The 21,632-nt window shown below is 40.5% G+C and overlaps 1 protein-coding gene across 1 annotated transcript in view; it reads right to left on the bottom strand.

Moving 5' to 3' along the window:
• Nucleotides 1-21,632, bottom strand: part of LOC139693229 (uncharacterized) — a 126,311-nt gene that overhangs the window by 38,813 nt on the left and 65,866 nt on the right. The window lies entirely within an intron of this gene.

Below are 21,632 nucleotides of genomic sequence, written 5' to 3'. Positions count from 1 at the left end.
GAAATTCCATTTTCCAAAATTCACATAACATATTTCGCTATTTTGCTAGAGAATCAGCACGAATTCCGAAGATTAAACGCGCTTCTGTGGTTCTTCTTGGCTGGAAGACACGTTCAATAACTTCCATACGGAATGCATAACTACCTTTTTTTTACTAAAACAACATCCTGTATTTATCATGCTATGCGTGCTCGTGAGAGCAGTTCTATTTCATTCACCCGAATGCTAATGAGTTTATATCCATCGTTTTGTAAAATCGATGGCACGTGCACACCGCTTAACCTTTCAAAATTTAGAATATACTAGTGGTGTCCTCTAATCTTTTTCTCCTGATTCCGGCGTAGGAATCGGAATACCATGGGCCAAACTCTCAGGCTTGGGTTGACATAATTTTAAGTCCCTCGCATCAATCGCATATTCATATGGTGGTGCTCAATTTGTACACAGATCAATGTTTCTTAGAGCTGTACACCTTATTCTCAATGCATCTTAAGTTCGAAAAATGTCTATGAAAATTCATGTTCTACTAAAATAGACTTGAATTCGTAAAGAAAGGATGATGTCGTACCTTTGCAAAATTTCTGTTTTCGAAACGAAAGAAATTGGTGGATACTTACCATTAAGGTAAAATTCATCATTAACTATTATATTTTGCGACCATTTTTTCATGATTGGCGTCGTTTTCAATCCCTGGTACGTTTGGAAATGATTATTTTTTGCGTTTTTAAAAGCTGAAATTGATTGGATGCATCTCGATACTCATGTACTCCCTTCTGCGTAACTAGACAAGATTTAATATTTTTTTACCTTCACGTCCCTCATTATTTGCTACATGTAACTTAAGTATTTCATTTTCCCATGAATGTAGTTCTTTGAAGTCCTAAACTATTCCCTACAAGGGGTCTTTTCATAATATCAGCTCGTTAAGATTAATCCTTCTACCATTCAGTATTTTCTATAGACTATCCTACGCCGTTATATTTTTTCAACTCCTAGCGGAATATTCTTGCCCATTCAAATGACAGTTCATTATTCTCTTGGTACCACATTGATAGACATTTTCTTTTCCCTGCTCATGCGATCGTTCACGTCTCTCTCACCCCCTGAGACATTAACGTCACCTCCTCAAAAATAAAATCTTTTCCAATGCAATGAATTATTTTAGAAATCATGAAAAGATTTTTATTCCAGTATTAAGAAACCATGGTCGCGAAATAAAAAATTAACAGCAGATTTTATGGAGTATATTTTATTGGTTCCAAGCTGATCATCAAATTTTCAGCAGGGGAAATTCAATAGTGATTCCCTTATCTCCCTACACCACTTAAGCCTCGTGCGAAGGAAACGGGATCCATTCATATTTTTATTGATGCGAGTTGTCCTCGAGGGAGTTCATTTCCCCAAAATTATTGCTATTATTATTATTTTTTTTATAATTCGACGCCGAGGTCAGCACACAAAACAATCACTGAGTGACAATCGCCCGTGTGACCTTTCGATAACGAAGTTTTTGGGATCAATCTCCTTGCAGGCGGCGGTGGTGGTTGTGGTTTTATTCCATCAAATTGACGTTGCAGGGGAGATCGAGAGAGTGAGAGGGGGACGGGGACGGGTGGGGAACCTCTTGCTCGCTTGGCGGTGGCGACGGTGGAGGGTGGCGCGGTGGGACGGGACCGGGCGGGGCGGGGGAGAAGGAGGGCGGGAGGGGACGGAGCCGTGGAGATTGAAGGGAGATAGGGGCTGGGGACGCAATATGCGGCCTAACCCCTGACCTTTCCCCACGTGGCGCGGGGCGAAGTGTCCTCATTGGTTCCACCGAAGTCATTCCATCATGCTGGTGGGCGAAGGAGGAGCGAGAGACGGGGTTGGGGTGGATGGAGTAGAGGGATTGAGAGAGGGAAAAGTGGGAGGGGAGTGAGTGGGTGGTGCGGTCGCTCGGTTTATCTCGTTCCTTCTTCCTATGCAAATGTTTTCTTAAAGAGATCTCAACCCACTCACTCCACCCCCCCCCCGCCCCCCGCCCTGTTCCCTGCTTTGGTATTCAGTACTTAAGTTTAACATTTTGAAGTTGATTTACTTTGGCGAAGTGAAGAACCGGGCAAAACAAGGATGAATGCAGATGCGTGGGATGGATTTTCTTTACCGGTCTAATATACTCTCAAAAGACAATAAAATATGTACATGTATGATATATTACCACAGCTTTAGAATACCTATGTGTGCATGACAAAATGTGTCACTGAAATTCTCTACGCTATAATTTCGCCTTGTTCTTCTAATTACTATAATTTAAAAGCGTAAACAAAAGAGCCCTTAGATGTAAAAATATTAGCGTAGGGTTCCATGCCTCAGTTCCAAATGCCACGAGGAATTCATAGACGAATGAATATGCAATGAGGGTATTTAAAGTAGTGAAACTCTTTCCTTGAGAACACCTTCGATTGCATTCTAATTGCTATTAAGGTATTCCTTGCGTTAAAAAGGGATACACTTAATTAACCAAGTAGACTTTAGTCGCTTTTTGGTCCATGGCGAGCTTAGTAAAATCATTCTTTTTAAATAACAATAATTATTCGACATAATGTCATCGATATTGCTGTTGAACTTTAAAGGAACTTATGTATATGATTATTTTAAACTTGATGAAGTGGGGTTGTAATATCCTGCTACGATATGTTTTTGTGCATGTGCTTTCGATTTTCTTTACATTTTAACAAAAGATGTTTTTCGAGGTTAAGGAGTACCTTTAGGTTCGATTCCACTACCTTGGGGCAATCTATTTATGTAAGGTATTGATTCAAAAATGTTTACGTAATAAAAACTCCAATATGAAAAGATGACGTGAACCTGGCATAACTGATATAGTTTACCTTTATTTCTTTTCCTCGACAAATGAAAGTTACCTAATTAGGTTATTGCGGATTTAAGGCAGTCAAAGGTCATCTTTGGAAAAAAAGATTTTTCGAATTTTTCGACTATATTTGGGTTACCCTAAAGTCATTTGTGAAGCATCAATGTACTGCGAGGAATAGGTCTAACTGCTCGCAGTTCACCTAATTAATCTCTTTAATTTGGCGTGGTGTTTTTCTCCCTTGATGACAAAATCACCTTATTTAGCCCATGATAATTCTATGAATTTCATAATAATATCCATGAAGTGGAATATAATTCACAATAGGTACGTACAAAGTGCATTTCATAAAATACTCGCGAAATATCCGGATTAGATACTCTCTAAACGCATTTACATCCCAACTCTCGAGTACGCAAACTTGATGGGAAATGAAGGCCCGAGTATTTCGAGTGTTTACCGAAAAGCCACAGACTTCCTGCTTCTCTTCCAACTCGGAATGCCCGTAAAAAACTTTGCCGACTTAAACCAACACACAGATCATCTCACACATCGTCTACAGCACCATCCTCGAATCACCATACATTGGAAAACCGAATGAATAGACGGAGAGAGGAAATCATTCAATTAAATGGCTCCGATGTGATTGTCTTGGGTGATCGTCATCCAACTCCAATCCTCATTTATCGGAAATAACAGTTTTGTTAGGGACGAGGCCTTAGATGTCGAAAGCCACCCGAGAGGGAAAGGAGGAGACGGGGTTAGTCCTAGCATTCCTCTGACATGAGAGACGAAGCCCTCATCGAAGAAATGAATCCCGGGGGCCTACAAATGGCCGACTCTTCCTTAAGCCGACATGCCACGTGCTCAAATTTTAGATTGCGATCCCGGTGTAGGAAAGGCTTGGGACTCGCTCAAGGGCAGTGCTGGACTCATAATCCGCTTTCCTCGGAAGGGCAGGCAGCAGAGGGACTGTTGCTGGAGTGGGGGGTTTGGACTTCGGGGGAGAAAGGGCCGCGTGAGTAGGGAGAGGATGAGGGTGGAGTGTTGAATAGGGAGCGCACCGGAATCGGGAGCCAGTCAGGATCGGGAATACCCGTACAAGGGGGACCCTTGCACGGGAATACGGCCGTCATTCAAATACATATCATATTTAAGCGGACCCTGCGTCAATCTCGAATACGTACGGGAGAGAGTCGAGATGTCAATGAAGCAGAGCCATGAGATGAATTGTCTCTTTCGGACTCGATGCTTGTCTGACAGTCTCTCGGTGAATCATTGAGTATAACAAGCCGACGTATTTTATTACAAGTAAGTACGTTGGCGAAGGATGAGTTGTTATTGGCTTTTTTTCTGCTTTTTCGGCGACGAGGTCAAATGTCAACCCGAACATAGAGAAAAACACCGTGGGAAATATTTTTTTTCTTTTAAACTAATATTTCTTTGGGTAAAAGCGTTCCTTTTAACTGAAGGATCGTTGAATTTACAAATTAAAATATGAGAGTCATCATAGGTACTTTTTTGTGAGTAGGATGACGCCATTATATTTTTTTTCTGTTTTCCACCGATGGCATTAGTGCATTCCTCACATTTTACCTAAAAATTTACGGGAAAATGAGGGATCAGAGAGAAGACAGAAATAGAAAGTGTAGACTCGATGAAATACTTAGATATTACGTTAACTCACGACATCTCCTGAGTACACCTTTTCGAGGAATATGTGGACAAGCTAACGAAAAATTATGATTCATTAGAAGCGCATTAGGGAAATGTGATGAAAGGTTTATAAAGAAATGTTATATTTCGCTGGTTAGGCCTCATTTAGAATATGGTACTAGTGAATGGGATCCTCATGAAGTTGGATTGATTGCCGAGTTAGATCGTGTGCAGCGTAGAGGAGTTAAATTTGTAAAACGTTGTTATGGCAAACTGAGTAGTATATAAAAGTTATTAGAGGAGCTAGAGTGGGAATCACTCACGGAGCGAAGGTTAAATTACAGATTAAATCTCTTGCATAAATTGGAAGGAGGTCTCTTTAACATTGATGTCGAAAATACATTATTATCCCCATCGTGCTACGGTAGGAGAGATCATGTAAATAAAGAGGGACTGTGTGGAACAGATAGATTTAAGATGTCATTTTTCCCGCGTGCGATATGGGAAAATAATAACGTTGTCCGACCGCGTTAGAGGGGAAAAGTACGAGGGTCATCCGGAAAGTAGTACCCGTTCGTGCCGCATGAAGTGCTGACGACGCGAGTAGCCGCTGGACGAGGTCAGATAGCTTCAGTGGCTTGTCTGCCTTCTCTGAGCCAAGTTGCGTGACGCTAGCATTGCCTGTGTTGTTTCTGTGATTGTTTACAATGTTTAAAAAAATTGAGAACGCCGCCAGTTGTGAAGTGAGGGCAGTGATTAAATTCCTCAATGCAAGAAACGTTCGCCCATGTGATATTCATCGCCAATTAAAGGAGGTGTATGGAGACAATGTAATGGACGAGTCGTCTGTTCGGCGGTGGTGTCGCAACTTCAACATGGGGAGGGGGAACACACACGACGATGAGCGTTCGGAGAGACCGTCTGTCATTACAGACCAACTGGTGAGCTCAGTTGACGAATTCGCGAGGAACGATCGGCGCGTCACAATTGATGACATCTGTGAGCATTTTCCCAATGTTTCTCGAACAATTGTTCATGAAATTGTTAAACACCATCTGCATTATGCAAAAATTTGTGCAAGATGGGTCCCTCGCGTATCTAAATGAGCTGGCGGCGAAGGACTATGCAGCAGGAATACAGAAACTTGTCACACGTTATGACAAATGCCTTAATTTGCTTGGAGATTATGTTGAGAAGTAGTTTAAAGTATCCTCTTTCAAATAAAATTTTTTATGTTTGTTAATATTTACTTTTGTGTCTTTATTTCACGAACGGGTACTACTTTCCGGATGACCCTCGTATTTTGGGTCAAAAGTAGTCTGGAGTGTAATCACTCTCTGCTCCACACACTGGCGGTGGCTTGCAGGGTACTGTGTAATAATAATAAAAATACAAAAATTTTCCCTTATGCTGCTTTAAAAAGATTTACGATCAAAAGCCTATCCCCCCCACCCCTTAATGAAATCAGTAAGGTAACTTAAGTCCGAGCAAAGGTAAACCTTTTTCATTTTATGTAATTTGATGTTTAAATCCGTATGCAGTGAGTTAAAAAGGAATCGGAAAGGTGAGAATTTCTGATAAAAAATTTAAGAGCATATGCTTAATTAACTTAAAATTAAAACTAACAGCAATGGATCAGTTGCCTGATTAATTTGAGTGTCAAAGAGACAGGAATCGGAGTTTGATAATTGATTATTGAACGGTAGAGACAGACAGAATATATTATTTTGCCCTTAATATATTTTTTTCCCAGCTGTTTGAAACCAATACTAAATTATTTATCTACCAGTTGGGAGATAAATAATTTAGTATTGGTACCTGGACTAGGCGGAAAAAAATGTTTATTTTCCGATAAGTGGGAGAAACGAATTACTGAACGGTTGACTTTAAAATCACTGCGTCATATTTTTACTCGTATTGTCCTCAAGTGTTTTATATGTTGTTTCCCTATCATTTGAATTATACTCGCTAGCTACTTGTTCTTGGTTATTTTTTTCTAAATGTATGTGGGCACATGCGTATAGTTAGACTGGTATATGATAACCATCTGACCAAGAAAAAACATGGTACAATTGAAAATGTTCTTTTTTTGATTTAATGGTAATTTCATCATCCCAGTGTTTTGAAAAGAAAGTAATAAATAACTTTACGTTTCCAAAGAATTGAAATTTTTATTTCCGACTGGTTTGACTACACTGTAGCATCATCTGTGCTAGCAACACTAGTTCCGATGACGCTACTACTGTGTAGCTAAACTAGTCCAGAAAAAAAATCAATTTTGTTTGAAACTCAAAGTTATATTTCCTGCTCTCTTTTCACTTTAAATGAATTCCGCAAAGTATCAGCCTAAGCTATCATTCAAATCGCAGCATTTTTCTGAGCGCGCGGGAAGGTTCCTAAACTCCCCCCCCCCTCCATCCAACGGTGACTCTCCAATAGTTTGATAAAAGCTCTCACCGATAAGGAATTGAGTTTCCAGTTGACTTAAAATAGACATTGGCCTACATATTGAGAGGTGCCTAATGGTATTCTTAGTGTTGATGTTTCTATCTAGTCATAGATATTAAATAAGTTTGGAAAATTTGTTTCAGAAATACATGTGTCGTCAGTCGTTTATTTGTCTGTCCTTATGCTTTTCTATCAGCTAAAGATGAGTTGGCCGAGTGCATTCCTTCTTGTTGGAGTACCTGGTTTTTACATTCGGATGTCGCCTCTGGACACCTTCCACCTCAACTGAGGTGGATGATTTTTTCGGGCGACAAATCTTCCCGGGAAACCTCGGTCGGAACCGGATGTGCAGAAATTTCGCACTTTTAGTCGTTCCTCAAGTACTCTAAATTATCTCTAAAACTTTTCCAATATTCTGAAAACGTTTTTTTAAATAAAATTAGAAACAAATATATTACTAAAGGGCCTAGCTTGAAAATCATTTACAGGCCGAAATTTAAATTTAATTTAATTTAATTATTTCACTGGCTAAATCTTTTGCGTAACTTGGAATGATATCATTAGGGATGATGTTTAACGTGCATTACTTTATATTAAGAGAAATCATGAAAATAATATCGGAAATATTAAATATAGAGCCAAAGTCAAAAGTAAAACGTCATTTTTCAACCAATTTTAATGGGTTTCAAAATAACGGTAAACATTGACACTAAAAGAACAACTTCTTTATGCTTACTGCCTTGGTCGTGGTCATCATTTTGTTTAACCCTTATTCCATTGCCTTCCTTCCAAGGAGCTCATCTCAAATGCGTAGAGCAACATTTAAAGATTAAATACCGTGGTGCATGTAAGCTTTTCTAAAAATTATTTGTATGTATTGAAATATTTCCATTTTCTATTAGTGAATGACGAATCAACCATAACCTCACAGATCCCGTGGTTTGCAGGGTACCATGTGGACGTACATAAATGCGGATGTGAAAAAGCTGTCATTACCGCGGTCTATCCACAGTACCTGGTTCACGCAGTTAGTGCAAACAGGAAGAGAACGGGAGGAGTAGGGGAGGGGCGAGGTAGGAAGGGGTGGAGGAGAGGAGGCGGGGGAAGAGGGAGTCGGCGAGTAAGGACCGCCCTGCAGGTTATCGGGACTCGGGGTCGACCGTGGGAATGGGCAGGGGCTACCATCGTGGGAGTCGTAAGGTTGCGTGGGCAACGGTCATTCTCATTCACGTCGAAACTTTCCTTTTCTTGTCAAATCTAGCGCTCTGTCTCCCTCGATAATGAATCTCGGTTTTCGCTTTCGGGATAAAATGAAAAAAGAGAGAGGGAATCGTGATATTCCCCGCTAAGTTTCCTTCCATCTAACTGTGTAATACGGTGATTGCCAAACCAAAACACGCGAAGACCCATATAGATGGCAAAAAAAGGCTTTGCGGAACCCCACGTGTTCATTCAATATCATGGGGAGTACATTTTCAAGCATTGAAAGAATGTTTGGATAGTTGAAAAACTGCACTTGATAAACCTATATACATGTAAAATTTTTGATTAAATTAACAAATAACAACAAAAATCTGCGTGGGTACAATATTAAGCTCGTTAAACTCACTGGGTAGTAAATTTTCATGCGTGTTTTACCTTTACAAATTGATTAGAATACCGTGTTGTAACACACGGTTACGTTCAATCTAACCTGCGAAATGAAATGTAAAATTTTGATCTGGGGTTAGGGTTTTTTCTAAATCCTGAAAAAGCTATAGAACTTAATTACAGATCCCTTGCATTAATTGAAAGCATGTCTCATTATCAGTGATGTCTTGAATGTATCGCTAACTCCATAATACGTACAACGGTTGAAAAAACCATGGCAATAAGATTAGGCATCAGATTAATGATTAGTACAGCTGTTAGCGACAAAGCTAGGGGAAAAAATATATTTCTTTATTATTCTAAGTATCCTAATACGTTGTCATTACATGTTTTCTCCAACCTTAGTTTATTACTAACTCCTCTTTCCTTATACATGCAGAAGTATACTTTAATTGGATTCCTTATTGAATACTATAGTTGTCATAAGTAATAGGGGATACGAATAGTTACCACTATGCCCTACTTATTTCGATGATTTATGCAATGAAACCCCTTACACGCAATGTAAAAGAATTGAGATGTCTGATCCGCCACCATTGACAAGACGACTTGCTATCACTCATGTAAGTCAAATAAGTGTGAAAATCAATTACATGGAAAAGAGGAAAAGTATTTGCATAAAATTTTGGAAGCAAGGAAATTGCCAGATGAAATCCGAAGAAGGCAGCAAGAGTAAGTAGAGTTGATGTCAGTAAGCAATGGGATGTTGAAGGCCGTGATACTATCATGGTGAATGCTGAGCAAGCGGGGAAGAAGAAGAAAAATGGTTGGTTTTTGTTTGACTTGAAGGCTGGCGTGTAGAAATGGGGAAAGAGTACAGAGTAAACAAATATTTAGACTGCCGGAAGTCCGTGATACGTAATATTTGTTAGGAACTGTCCATAACCTACCTTCAACACGTAACATTCTCTTGACAGTAGTGACCCCTCATAAGAACCCAGACCATAACCCAGATCATGGTTTGTTAAATTCCCATCGCAGCGAATATTTTTGTTGGGCATTGAGTAATTTTGATTTTATCGTAAGTTTCACGCGCTGGTCGGCGAATTGGGTATTTTTCTGTGAAATCAGCAATACTTCTCCTCTAATGATTGATGTGGAAATTCTTTGAAACTGATTTTTGGAAAATTGTTTCGTGTTCCTAAGTACCTCAGAAACGATATCATATCGATTCCGAAAGGGAAAGGAGGACTTTTTTTTAGCTACTGTAATTTGTAGCGGGCTTTGGTCGCATATCAGCTGGAATATATCGCCCGTTGAAGAGACTGTTTGTTGAGATGACTCATCGTTGCCTTTGTACAGCAGTTGGTCAGCGCCAATTTTTGTAGATCAATTAGCTTCACTCGGTGATGATACTATGTCCTAATTACCCTCCCGAAATTCAAGTGGCGATTGATCTCATATCTCGTATGTCATGCATCTGTTACGTAATATTGAAAGGGTTCTCACTCCGGTCTCACATATCCTTTCACCTTTATTTATTTCGTATAAGGCTTCGAGGTAACGATGATTCGCAGCACTTTACGCCTCTTGATTAATTTATTTCTAAGGATTTTTTAAACTGCATTTGAAAAAAAGGTTGCTCTTTAATTTAATTACAGGGATCAATACATGTATAAATAATTTGGCAAGATGATCCAGAAAAGTAACTTATGCTTGGTTGCCTCGGAGGAAAGAAGATTTGCAGAGAAAAGGCTTCCAGTACGACCCGATTGTAAGTTTTTTAAGAGCATTCTTAATCAATTCGTTTGGCTTCAGAGATTCTCTGCATGACTGCATTCCAACTTGTTTAAAATATTTACCAATTTTCTTCGGTTCTCAGTCTCGTTATTTCTCTAAAGGTTAAGGAAATTTGTTTCATCATATTGAGTTAAACAATAAAACAAGCGCTTACGAATATGTAATAATCAAATTGATAAAACTAAAATTAAAGCAAGTTTTAACTGGTTATGGAGAATGCTTCTCCTACATCATACTATATATGGTGGTAAAATTTACTTGTCGAACAGCAGGAAACTCCGGAGCAGGAAAATCTCATTAGTAATTTTACCGCTCCCATGGTGGATTCCAGAAACTAATTCGATCACTTACTTCGTTAAAATGGGGGAAGTGGAGGGAGAAGGGGCGAGGCAATCGTGGAATATATTTCTCAAGTGGAGAAGGGTACGGACAAAATTTCCTTCTCTTTTGCAAACCATTGTTTCCCATGTTGCCTTTGTCCCGGGAAACCTGAGGTTCGAATTGATCCAATTAATGCGACACGGATGTCATGGAAGAGAATCGGATGGGAGGGCGTGGGGGGAGGGGAAGGGCGGCCAATGTCGTGTCGAGTCGGGGGCGCGGGAGTATGAGGAGAGGGTGTGGGAGGCAGGTGTGGAGATCGCGGCGGGGAGGGGAGCAAACATTACGGGGAAAGGGAGCAAGAGGAGGAGACGGGGAGTGACACAAAGGGACGAGAGAAACGAACTATGCATACAATTTGGAGAGAAATAACGAGACCTTCGTGTCTTCTCTCTCTATCTTACGATGAGGCCATTATCAACATTATTATATAAAAAAGTAATGAGGGGAGGAGGAAATGGGGAGTCAGACGGCCTAGGGATTGAAGGAAAGAAGGCGTTAAGGGGGCAGGTTGTGAAATGAGAGAACGGGAAGAAGTAGGAAAGGAATGGAGAGCGTAGTGTTGAAAATGGAGAAGAGACTTGAGGGTTAATATAAGGAGAGTGAGGAGAGGAGTGGGGAGAGGAAGGAGGAGCGGAGGAAATTTTATGCTCCGAGTCAATTCCCATAGGAGGAAGCTCGGTGGAAACTAACGACTCGAAAACATGAAAGCCCTAACCCATTTTGATGGGACGGTCTAATTAAGTATAATGCAAAGCGCGTAACATAATAACTAGATAGATAACAAGCAAAACTTGAGAAAAGAAACGTTTATAGATTTAAAAGCTTGCGAAGAATCAGTTTTCAACGCTTTCGTATCTTTTTCAAGCCATTAAAACGTTACGAGAGCAGTAAAATATACATAATTATAAGTTTTTAAATGAAATTAGTGGGATTAAGGGAGACTGAACTGAAAAATGACATATTTTCAGAGGTAAATGAATAAGAAGGTTGAATATTCTACTTTCACGCAATTGATTTCTCACGCGAATGCTAAACAAATGAAATATATATGATAAAAGTGGAATTCATACACTTGTAATATATTATAGAAGGAATCCCAAATTTTTCTTTCCAGAAGCGTTGAATCAGAAAGTATTAGGTCTGGAAAATGTCATGGTAGGTGATGCACATGATGAAAAACCTCAGGAAAATAATCTCATCTAGGAGTAGCTTGACGAAATACTTGATTGGACTTAATTGGTATTCATTAACTTAGTAGCTGAATAATCATGCGACTAATGAACTAAGTAATGAAACAATCAAATGTGGTGATATTCAATTACAACAAGCGGTCAAATATATCCTCAGAGAGTGCCAATTTAACGTGTGATTAGTTCGGAGCATGATATAATGAGGCTACAATGTCACCTACATTTAAAAAAAACAGACAAGATTGTGTCTCCTGAGGGATTATGTGGATACGAAAAATACCTGCGGTGAGAGAGACAGAGAGCCATCAGAGGCTGCATTCAAATCGATTTTTTTCGTTACCGTCCCTCGATCGGCAGACGGCACCGTAAATTGAGTTAGGCTCAAATGTGTAGCAAAATCATGCGGATTGTAAGAATACAAACGAAGCAAGGAGGGGGGGAGGGAACAAGTAGGGTTTTACAGAGAGGCGACCGGGGGGGGGGGGAGAGATGGGACCAGAATATGCACGCGGGAGATGATGGGGAAAGTGAGCGAGTGCGGCGGGTGGTGGAGGAAGGAGGGGGGTAGAGGAGTCCGCTACTTGTGCGGCCGGTGGGAATTTCTCTCTCGCGTGTCCACGGAGATATGTTTCTACTCCCACCGGGGGTGGAACACGAGGCCGGGAGGCGGAGAAATTCTCGAAGGGCAAGAGGAAGGCGTAGGGAGAGAGAGAGAGAGGGGAGGTAAGAGAGATATACCATTGAGTAGAGGGGCAATTGGGGAGGGGGAGAGAATTGAGGACCGGGATAAAATGAATGGAATGAAGTGTTCTTACTTATAGAAAAATGGAAGCCATTCCTTGTTTCTTATTTCCACGGTCGCTCATTCGAACTCGTGCGTCTCTCTCCCCTGCCCTCTGTCACACCCTCCCTTCTCCCATCCCCATTCGATCCCTCCCCCGCATCACCACCTCGTTGATGTATGACAGTCACTCCCTGAGAGCTGAAAAGGGTTTCCCACTCTCGGTGGTATCTCGTCGGAGCGTCGATTCTTTCGGTAGGTTTCATGTGCGTGACGGACCAATGACGGCTTCCTTAAATATAGTGATCGAGCGACTCGGGGAAGTGGAATGCTTCCCATGATAGCATTGCGAAAACTAATTTGGTTTTTGAAAGATATCGCAAGTGGTTGGAAAAATTTAACTTTTTAGAGTCGAAAGGTTTAGTGCAGTGAGTTATAAAATTGAATATTGTATATGTATATTGAATATGGGATAATTATTTTCCAATACTGACATACCCAAGAGGTGGTGACGTTAAGCCTTATCAAAAATTTAAGAGGGTGATTCGCTAAGCGACCAATGTGATATGGAATGAACGTCACCTTTGAACTGTGCCTCAGAATGTCGCCCGAGTCTCAAATTTTCACCTGGTCCTGGGGCTATCCTTAAATTAAGTAAAGCCTCTGGAGCCATAAGGTATACCATTTTATTAGGTTTCAACATGGGAAGTTAGCGGTTTTTGGTGGAATACCACGTTTGGTCTGATTATTGCAGCATTATTTCAGCCGTAGAGCATAAATAATGAATCCCACGTATTCTTTTACCTAACCTTTGAAGACATTGACCTAGTACTCATTAATTAAACTGTGATTAATTTAAACGTTTATGAGACAGTCGAAACAGTTTCAAGTTTCTGTTTCCTTTCTGCGCCTACGCACTTATTCCTCTAAAAGAAATGAAAGCAAGTATGCCTTCAATGTACTTTTATAAGTACAAACACGTTACTGCAATCATATAATCGAACTGTAAAAAGCTTTCTTCCGAAATTGAACGCGCTTTACTAATTTTTAGAAAAAGAAATTGGTGGGTGGAGGCACGAGAGAGAGCGCCAGAAGGGAGGGAGGGGGTGCGGCGCAGCGTAGCGAGGAAGGGGCGAGGGAGGCAAGTGCGACCCGCTCCTTTTTTGTCTGTATGATATCGGCAGAGGCGCCAATTGCGTAAGAAGGAGAAAGGAGGGTCCATATCGTATGGATCCTCCAAAGGGATGAAAGAAAACTGAAAATATGCTTACAGACTTTAAGGATGTCTTCAACGAGCTTTTCAAAAGCAATCATATAATAATTATTGAGAGCCATTTCAAAATTTCAGTTTTCTATTGTTACAACTGTCGAGTAATTTTGGAATATAAAACCGACTATATAATTTAGTTGTATTGGAATAATATCCGTCCCTCTTTTCACAAAAAAGAGACGAGACAGATATCGTGAGCGTAAGGCAGGGTAGAGACGGGGATAATTCTTGGTGAGTCGAGAGAAGAAAAATACCGCGAAATTAAAGTTCTGTGAAAATAATATCTGAAAATAGATTATAGAAAACTCGTGCCATGTCCATTTATCGAATAATCTCACTGAGAGAATGAAAATAAAAGTCAGCCAGCAGATGGCGAGCATACAGGGATTTTACTACGGTTTCCATTGAAATATCAATACTCTCGGTAATCCGATCCCGCGGCCCACGTCAAACTGGCCGCCTGACGTACGCCCTCGATGCGGTTTGGAACACCGCGAACGAAAATTCTGATACCTCGGCCCAAGGGAGGAATGCACAAAACTTTTACAGCCGTTCTCGAGTGGCAGAGGATGAAGCCTTATTCGTTTCCAAATACCCTCGAATCCTTAGAACTGCACACTGTTAAAAGTTGCCCCATGTCTGGTAGAATTCAGTAAAACGCTTGAATTCATCGAATTGAAGCATTTATTGGAGCAACTCGGTTGTGGAGACTAGCTGATTACATTTTTGCCGTGCCCCATTTCAACGCTATATCGAGCTGATAAAAGAAGTAATCGTTGTAGACCGACTGAGTATTTTATATTAATTCAGATATTATATTAATACCTTGTAGGAATGCCCCTTTCACGAAGAAAAGAAGGAACTCGTTTCCCTTCTCTCCCTTGAGAAAGATGATTTGGTGACCGAAAATTCGTCATACATGTGAATATCATTTTTGGGTGTTTCACTGTGTTTTTGTTCGCTGTCGCTATCTCGCTTCTTCGCTTACATTATATATATATATATATATATATATATATATATATATATATATATATATATAATGTATAACACTTAGCACTAGTGGACACAGACAAAAACACAGAAACACACAAAAAAGAGACACTATTTTTCGAATTTTCGGTGGTCGTGACCACCTTTATCAAGGAAGAGAGGGACAGAACTGAAGATATATGTATATATATATATATATATATATACATATACATATATATATATATATATATATATATATATATATATATATAACAAGAATATATTAATCAACTTGAGGGCCGGTTTGGTAGGTGATGACAGAGTTCACCCCGCACTAAGGCCGACGGTGTGTGAAATTCACACATCAGGATCGGGGGACCAGTTCCTTTCCCTGTGCTGGTTATCGTTTCCCAGGAAGATCTGGTACCTGAAAAATCACATAGCTTGGGTGGAGCTACTGGTGCCCAGAGAGGCATCCCCGGGAATTGAACCCGAGGGCCCGGGTTCGATTCCCGGAAAATTCTCTCTGGGACCCTCAGCTCCAACCCCGCTGTCGGGCTTAGTACTGGATGAAATTCACTGTCACCGACCAACCGAAGTTAGGGTGGATTACTGTGTTATGATATATTTATTAAGGAGGGAGATAGCGTCAGCCAAACAAAAATATAGGAAAACACATAAAAAGGACACTCACACGCATTCCAAAATTTTCGGTGGCAGGGCTAACTTCCTCTACGGAAAGAATGAACTGAGAAGAAAGCCGCAAGAGGAGTGAAGAGGAGGATGAGGATGCTGGATGGAAGGAGAAGGCGGGGAAAGGCTTGGGAGGGGAAGGTTTGGAAGTGTGGGATTGGTATGTAAGGTTTTGGGAGAGGTGGGGGGATAAAAATATCTGGAGGGTGGGGTATGTCTGATATTAATCCCCGGCTCATTCCAGTAATCAAGGAGACAGATGTATGCCTGTTCTATTGACTTGAGTTTGAGTGGCGGGTGAGAGGGGTGTTAAAAGATTTATCAAAGAAAAGCATTTATCAAAGATAAAGCTGGGAAGCGTGCTTTGGGATTGGGAACATCCCAGAGAGGGAAGAATTCTTGCACAAGGCACGGTGGTTGTTCATCCCAATATTTAGGGAAACGGTGCACCACGTACAATGCAACAATATCAGATGGAAAAAATCATTCACCTTGACAGGGATCCCGGTCAAGGAAAATCATTTTTACTCCTTGAAATTTTTGTATTGCATTGCATATTTAGCGGATGACTCCGTTAAAATTTACCGTCGTGGCATCTCCCGCAGTTCCTTGGAATGTGAGTGCTACACTGTACAGTATAGAAGGCAGGGAAGAGTTGGCACTTCAGGGGATATACTACATTTTTGGAGGGGCAAGAGGAGTGTGTGTTTTTTCTATATTTTTGTTGGCTAACGCCATCTCGCTCCTTCATTTGAATTCAAAACAAGGCTGTGCATGCTTACGCTACAGGGTCCGAAAGCCAATAATGGTTCGAATAAATGCAACGTGGAGAATAGGTGATGCAATACGTTTGCATGTTAAAGTGCTCCGATTCTGCACCAAGTACACGGCAGATCCAGCAAAATGTGGTTACCAGAACGTGCGTAGTCTAATAATTATATTATTGAAATTAAAAGGGAATAAGTCGCATTGTAGCGAAATATTGGGTGGTAATATTTAAAATATGTGTAAGGGGAGTCTTATACGCAAAATTTAAGGTATATTCCCGTTTTTCTCTTTTCATTTTTTTTCTTTGTAAAAAAACTAGGGCGAAAGGCGATGGTTTGGCTAAAAATTGGAAATACGAGATCGTAACGCTGAAATAGAATTGATCTCAGTTAATTTACCTTTAATCCGAGTAGAGTTATTTTCTGTCGTGCATTTTAACTTCTTGGCAATCAATCGCAGGCGCCCACGGTTCCTGAGACGGGGACACCTTCAGGCGTCAAAATGGCTGGTTGCTGGCGCCAAATATAATTATGTTCACAGGGAATTAATTTACTACGTCGGCAGTAAATCAATTCTTTGTGGGCATGACTGTAGCTCATAATTGTTTGCACTGGCTGCCTTGGGAGAAGATAAGCGTTCGTATTGCAACTTATTACTTATTACAACTGTATTGATTATCAAAAATGATCCCAGCACTCCTTTGTAAAGAAAATTACATCTTAAATTTTGCACTGTGAAAAACAGAAAATTTCACGATTTTAGGAATTTGTGTGTAGAATTGGCAAATTAAATTTAACGAGAGACAATTCATTTCTCTATTGTTCTCTACATTATTACAACTTGCATTCAATTACGGCAGTTACATGAAAATCGGTACATTTTTTTTCTACATAGTGGCTCATCTCGGGAAATGCCCTTTCCGTTACCAGTAAGATGCCATTGATACATCATTATTCACAGCAGTATAGAGATATTTTTTGGTAATTAGATGCTGACCTCATATCGACCATTCAATATCGCGTTATGTGATATGGGAAAAGCAATCGTAGAGCTATCCTCCATAGAGGCAGGAGATATTAATCTCGAGACTCTGGGCAAAATTTCGAGCAGCCAGGATAAACTATGAGTACGCTTAAATCTCCCGCTAATCCGGGAGGGCCTCCCATGGGACGGCAATCCTAAACCACGCCTTTGAGTGGGGACTAATGGATGAAAAGAATACTGGAGTCATTGAGCATTGAAATCATGTAACAGATTTCTTAAAAACAAGTGCGAACGGTTTCTGGCCATGGTTAATTTTATAAAATTTATTGGAACTGAATAAAAGTAATATAATACCATATAAGGCGTCTGAGGGGGGGTGGGAGATATGGACCCCATGGTTCCCCCTGGATCCGTCCATGACACAAGCAAGAGCCGCAGTGTGTATAGGTATAAAAAAACCATTTAACATTTTGTCGCGATTATATTTTTAACGTGAGCGATGCTAATTTCAAAATAGATGTTTTACATTCGAGTGCATCGGAGTCTGTTCCACCTTTGCCGGCGACGTCGTAAAGCGATGGATGATTCGAATTCTGACGTATCCCTCAAAACCCGTCAATAATTCAGCGGAATGACGTCAGCGCAAAGCGCACTTCGTTTCTTTTTAAACAAAACATTCGTGACGGTACGGTGGTGGTACCGACGCCGGTCTCCACCTACCCCTTCCCCATTTTGCCCCCCACCCTCCCAGAAATCCAGTCTTGCTCCCCCTCCGACGCTCGTACGCGGCGGCGAGCGCGCTGCGCCCTCTGGTGCCCGCGGGAGGGAAACCGTTTCCACGCCGAGAGGCTGCGGAGGGAAAGAGCTCTCCTCTCGCCCACCGCACTCCCGTGATTCTTTCTTTCCGGGAAATGGGTCCTCGAGATGACGTCACCGATGCCCCGCCGTCCGCTCCGCCCGTACCCCACCCACTCCGACCCCCTCGACTCAACCCCCCCCCTCCAATTTCACATCCCGGGAAGGCGGAGACCCCGTGGGAAGGGAAAGGCGGTGGGAGGAGGGTGGGGAGGAGATTTCTAGGAAGTTGCGGGGGCGTTTACGTGTTTCGATCGCGGCGATGGAGATGCAGTCTGAACGACCTCCTTCTCTCCCTTCCTCCCCCCGACAGCCCCACGTACCCACAGACCGTACCCTGCACCCTCCCCCTTCGCCAAACTTCCTCCCGATTCCCTCTCTCTCTCTCCCCCCCCCCCTCACTTCTCTTCTACACCGTCAGCCGCTCACTCACGTTTTCCACGTGACCACGAGAGAGGTCCGCTCTCGAAAATTGCTCTCCTTGGGGCGAGCGATCCGACTCGGTAACATTTCATCGGTGTCTCCAAAAAGTAGCGAGAGTTATTTTCGTTCGCCCGGCGAAAGATTGCCCTAAAATATTGTGGCGGTTGTCCAATAACGATCGGGAGACATTTGTCAGTGCATTGAGGTAATTTTTCGTAAAGATTGATGGGTGGTTTCCTTTTGGAGCACTGTCACAAATCCACGCGATCGTGGTTTGAATTCTTTCAGCATTTCATCTGACCCCAGTTTGAAGGTGATAATTCTACATAAGATTTACTTCATATGACATTGTAACTATGATGTTGAAAATTATTTATAAATAAATAGAAAATGCATAGGCACCAGATTTATAGATCAAAGATAGGTATATATCTAGTCTATAGATTTATATAGGTCAAAGAATTGTTTGTATTATGTAAGTGAATATTTAATGTAAAACTTGAGGAATTTTCTATAATTTTTATGTGTATTTATGGCTCACTTACCAATTGCAGGACATTCTTTTTAGAAACATAGTGTACACCTTTCTAGGTTGAAGTAATATTGAGACATGCCAATATGTATGTCATACTGAGATATGTATACCGCTAATTACAGATGTTTCAACGAGTCGTAGACATATGCAAACCACCTCCTCCAACACACCATTTTCAATTACTGGAATCAAACTCCTCAAAATAAAATAACACTGTTCGGTGCTTGAGATTTTCGAACTCCGTTAGTCGCGCTAGGTCAGATGGATTCATGTGACCGCCTTGACATATTTTTCAAGTTTTTTCAATACCTATATGCATATAATTTACCATTAAAAACGTTCTATCATACGAGTTAAAAATAACTAACTGCTAATAAAAAGAGAAGTTTCAGGCGTTATATGGTGAAATATCATAATTAAATAATAATTGGCAATTTTCCAATAAATAAAATTTATTAATGCGATCAGTTTCAATGTAACTACATCTACTTGACGACGATGTAATTACATTGGAACCAATCGCATTAATAAATTTTATTTTGTGTAAAATTGCCAATTTTTAATCAATGCTAATGCTCCTTTTTATCACTTTGTTTTAAATAAATGTTTTTGCGTCGTCAGTCGCTAATTTTTAATGTATTCGGGTTAAAAATGTATTCATCCAAATTGTATCCGCAGAGTCATTCCCCAGATTAATCTTAAATATTAATTGAAAAACGAATAAGTACTTCACTTCTTTAAGTTTGATTTCATGTCATTACCTATTAGAGTGTTCACATAATTGTTATACTGCTTCCTATTCTTGGTATCATTTTCTCAGTATCCTCGCTGAAGTACAGACAATTCTCATAACTAGCGAATTCTCAACTGAAATAGCTCCAACTCGCAGGAGAATGAATTGGGAAAGATGTGGCTAAAGATCTTCCGTAGGCAATAGTTCACAGTCCAAACTTTTGCGACTGATTCAACAAAAAACAGATGACGGATCTGTAGGACACATGCGCAACCACTGAGTATTAATATAATCATTGCCGAAGTTAAAAAATTAAATCAACTAAAGAATCAACTGAACAATTATTTCATATATAAACCCTTCGCACCGTTACCTTAAGGGGTAGGCGAATTAAAAAATCTCCTGATTTTAGCTAATTTCAAACAAATCTCTAGCTAGTTAATTTTCATTGCATTAAATTCCAATTAATAATCGCTGGCCAAATTCTTCATGTGTAGTATGACAGCATACCAACCTCGGAACCTAAAGATATTACATATTAGCCCTACTTACGGGTGTCGTGCAAACCCTGGTGGTTGTGTCTACTACAGGGTAAGAAATGAGATAATTATGTATTTTTAGTGAGTTTTCTTGACTTTCTTATTTCTCTCTGCGAATCAATTACTTCAGTCCGTTACCTATTTATTTGGCCACTCAGCACAAAGGCCAATTTTTTATTTCGATCAACAGCTTCATTTCTCAAACGCACTCCTCTCTTAAGACAAAAAAGAAATGAGATCGGCGTTGATTAAATGATTTGAACAATACTTTTTAAGATGGTAGAGAGTTATATGGCAGGTGCCTACGAAGAGTGAAAAAATAATATTCAATGACCAATGATTCCCTGTCATTCATTTCATTTTCAAAATAGCCCAATTTAATCTTTATCAGTTTTTTAAGTTATGACCGAAAAGAGGAAAAGAGTTATAGCTTCAATAATATATTACATTGATTTTGAGATCTATCCATCTCAAACTTACACCTTCAAATATGATCTTTCGTCCTCCAAGAGGTCGATTATTGGTTGAATGTCATAATTAGGGCTCCATGTTCATTACAAAGCATCGAACGCCATGATAATACTACTTTGTTGCACCCTCCCTTAACTTGTTCGATGTGACGTCTTCCCCTTGAACTTTCAAGTGCAACCATCTTTAAATTTTCCCCACTGGGTTAAAACTTCGACCACATATCCTTACAGAAACTTGTGGAAATGCAGCCACAGCTCAGGGGCGAGTCACATCGTGATTTTGAAGGGTTTTCGTGCGACATTTATTCGAAATCCTTAAATTCCTCATCGTGAGCCACAATGTTAAGAAAGAATAATTAATCAAAATTAATGCAAGTTAACTTTAAATCGCCCTTATCGTAAAAAGTTCAACTAAAACTGATAAAAGACTCTGGTGTAACTCCAAGACTTAAAAATCAAAAATGACTTCCACCAATCTAACGTAATCTCCACCAGCATCGGAATTAGATGTTGCGAGGAAACCATGGGGATGGGGGATGCGAAGGTGGAAAGTGTTTCGGGGTGACTAAGGGCGGGTATCCTCCGTTGGAGGAGAGGTCGTGGGCGGGCGGGAGGAGGTTTGGGGGGAAGGGAGAGATAGAGAGAGAGAGAGAAGAGGAGGTGGAGTCGCTCGCTGGTGCTCTAGTC

Source organism: Hetaerina americana, unplaced genomic scaffold (assembly GCF_022747635.1).
Source record: "Hetaerina americana unplaced genomic scaffold, ioHetAmer1.1.p SCAF_1, whole genome shotgun sequence".
In the NCBI taxonomy this organism is placed as follows: Eukaryota; Metazoa; Arthropoda; class Insecta; order Odonata; family Calopterygidae; genus Hetaerina; species Hetaerina americana.
The sequence above is the reverse complement of the archived record's forward strand: the minus strand, read 5'-3'. Positions and strand labels throughout refer to the sequence as shown.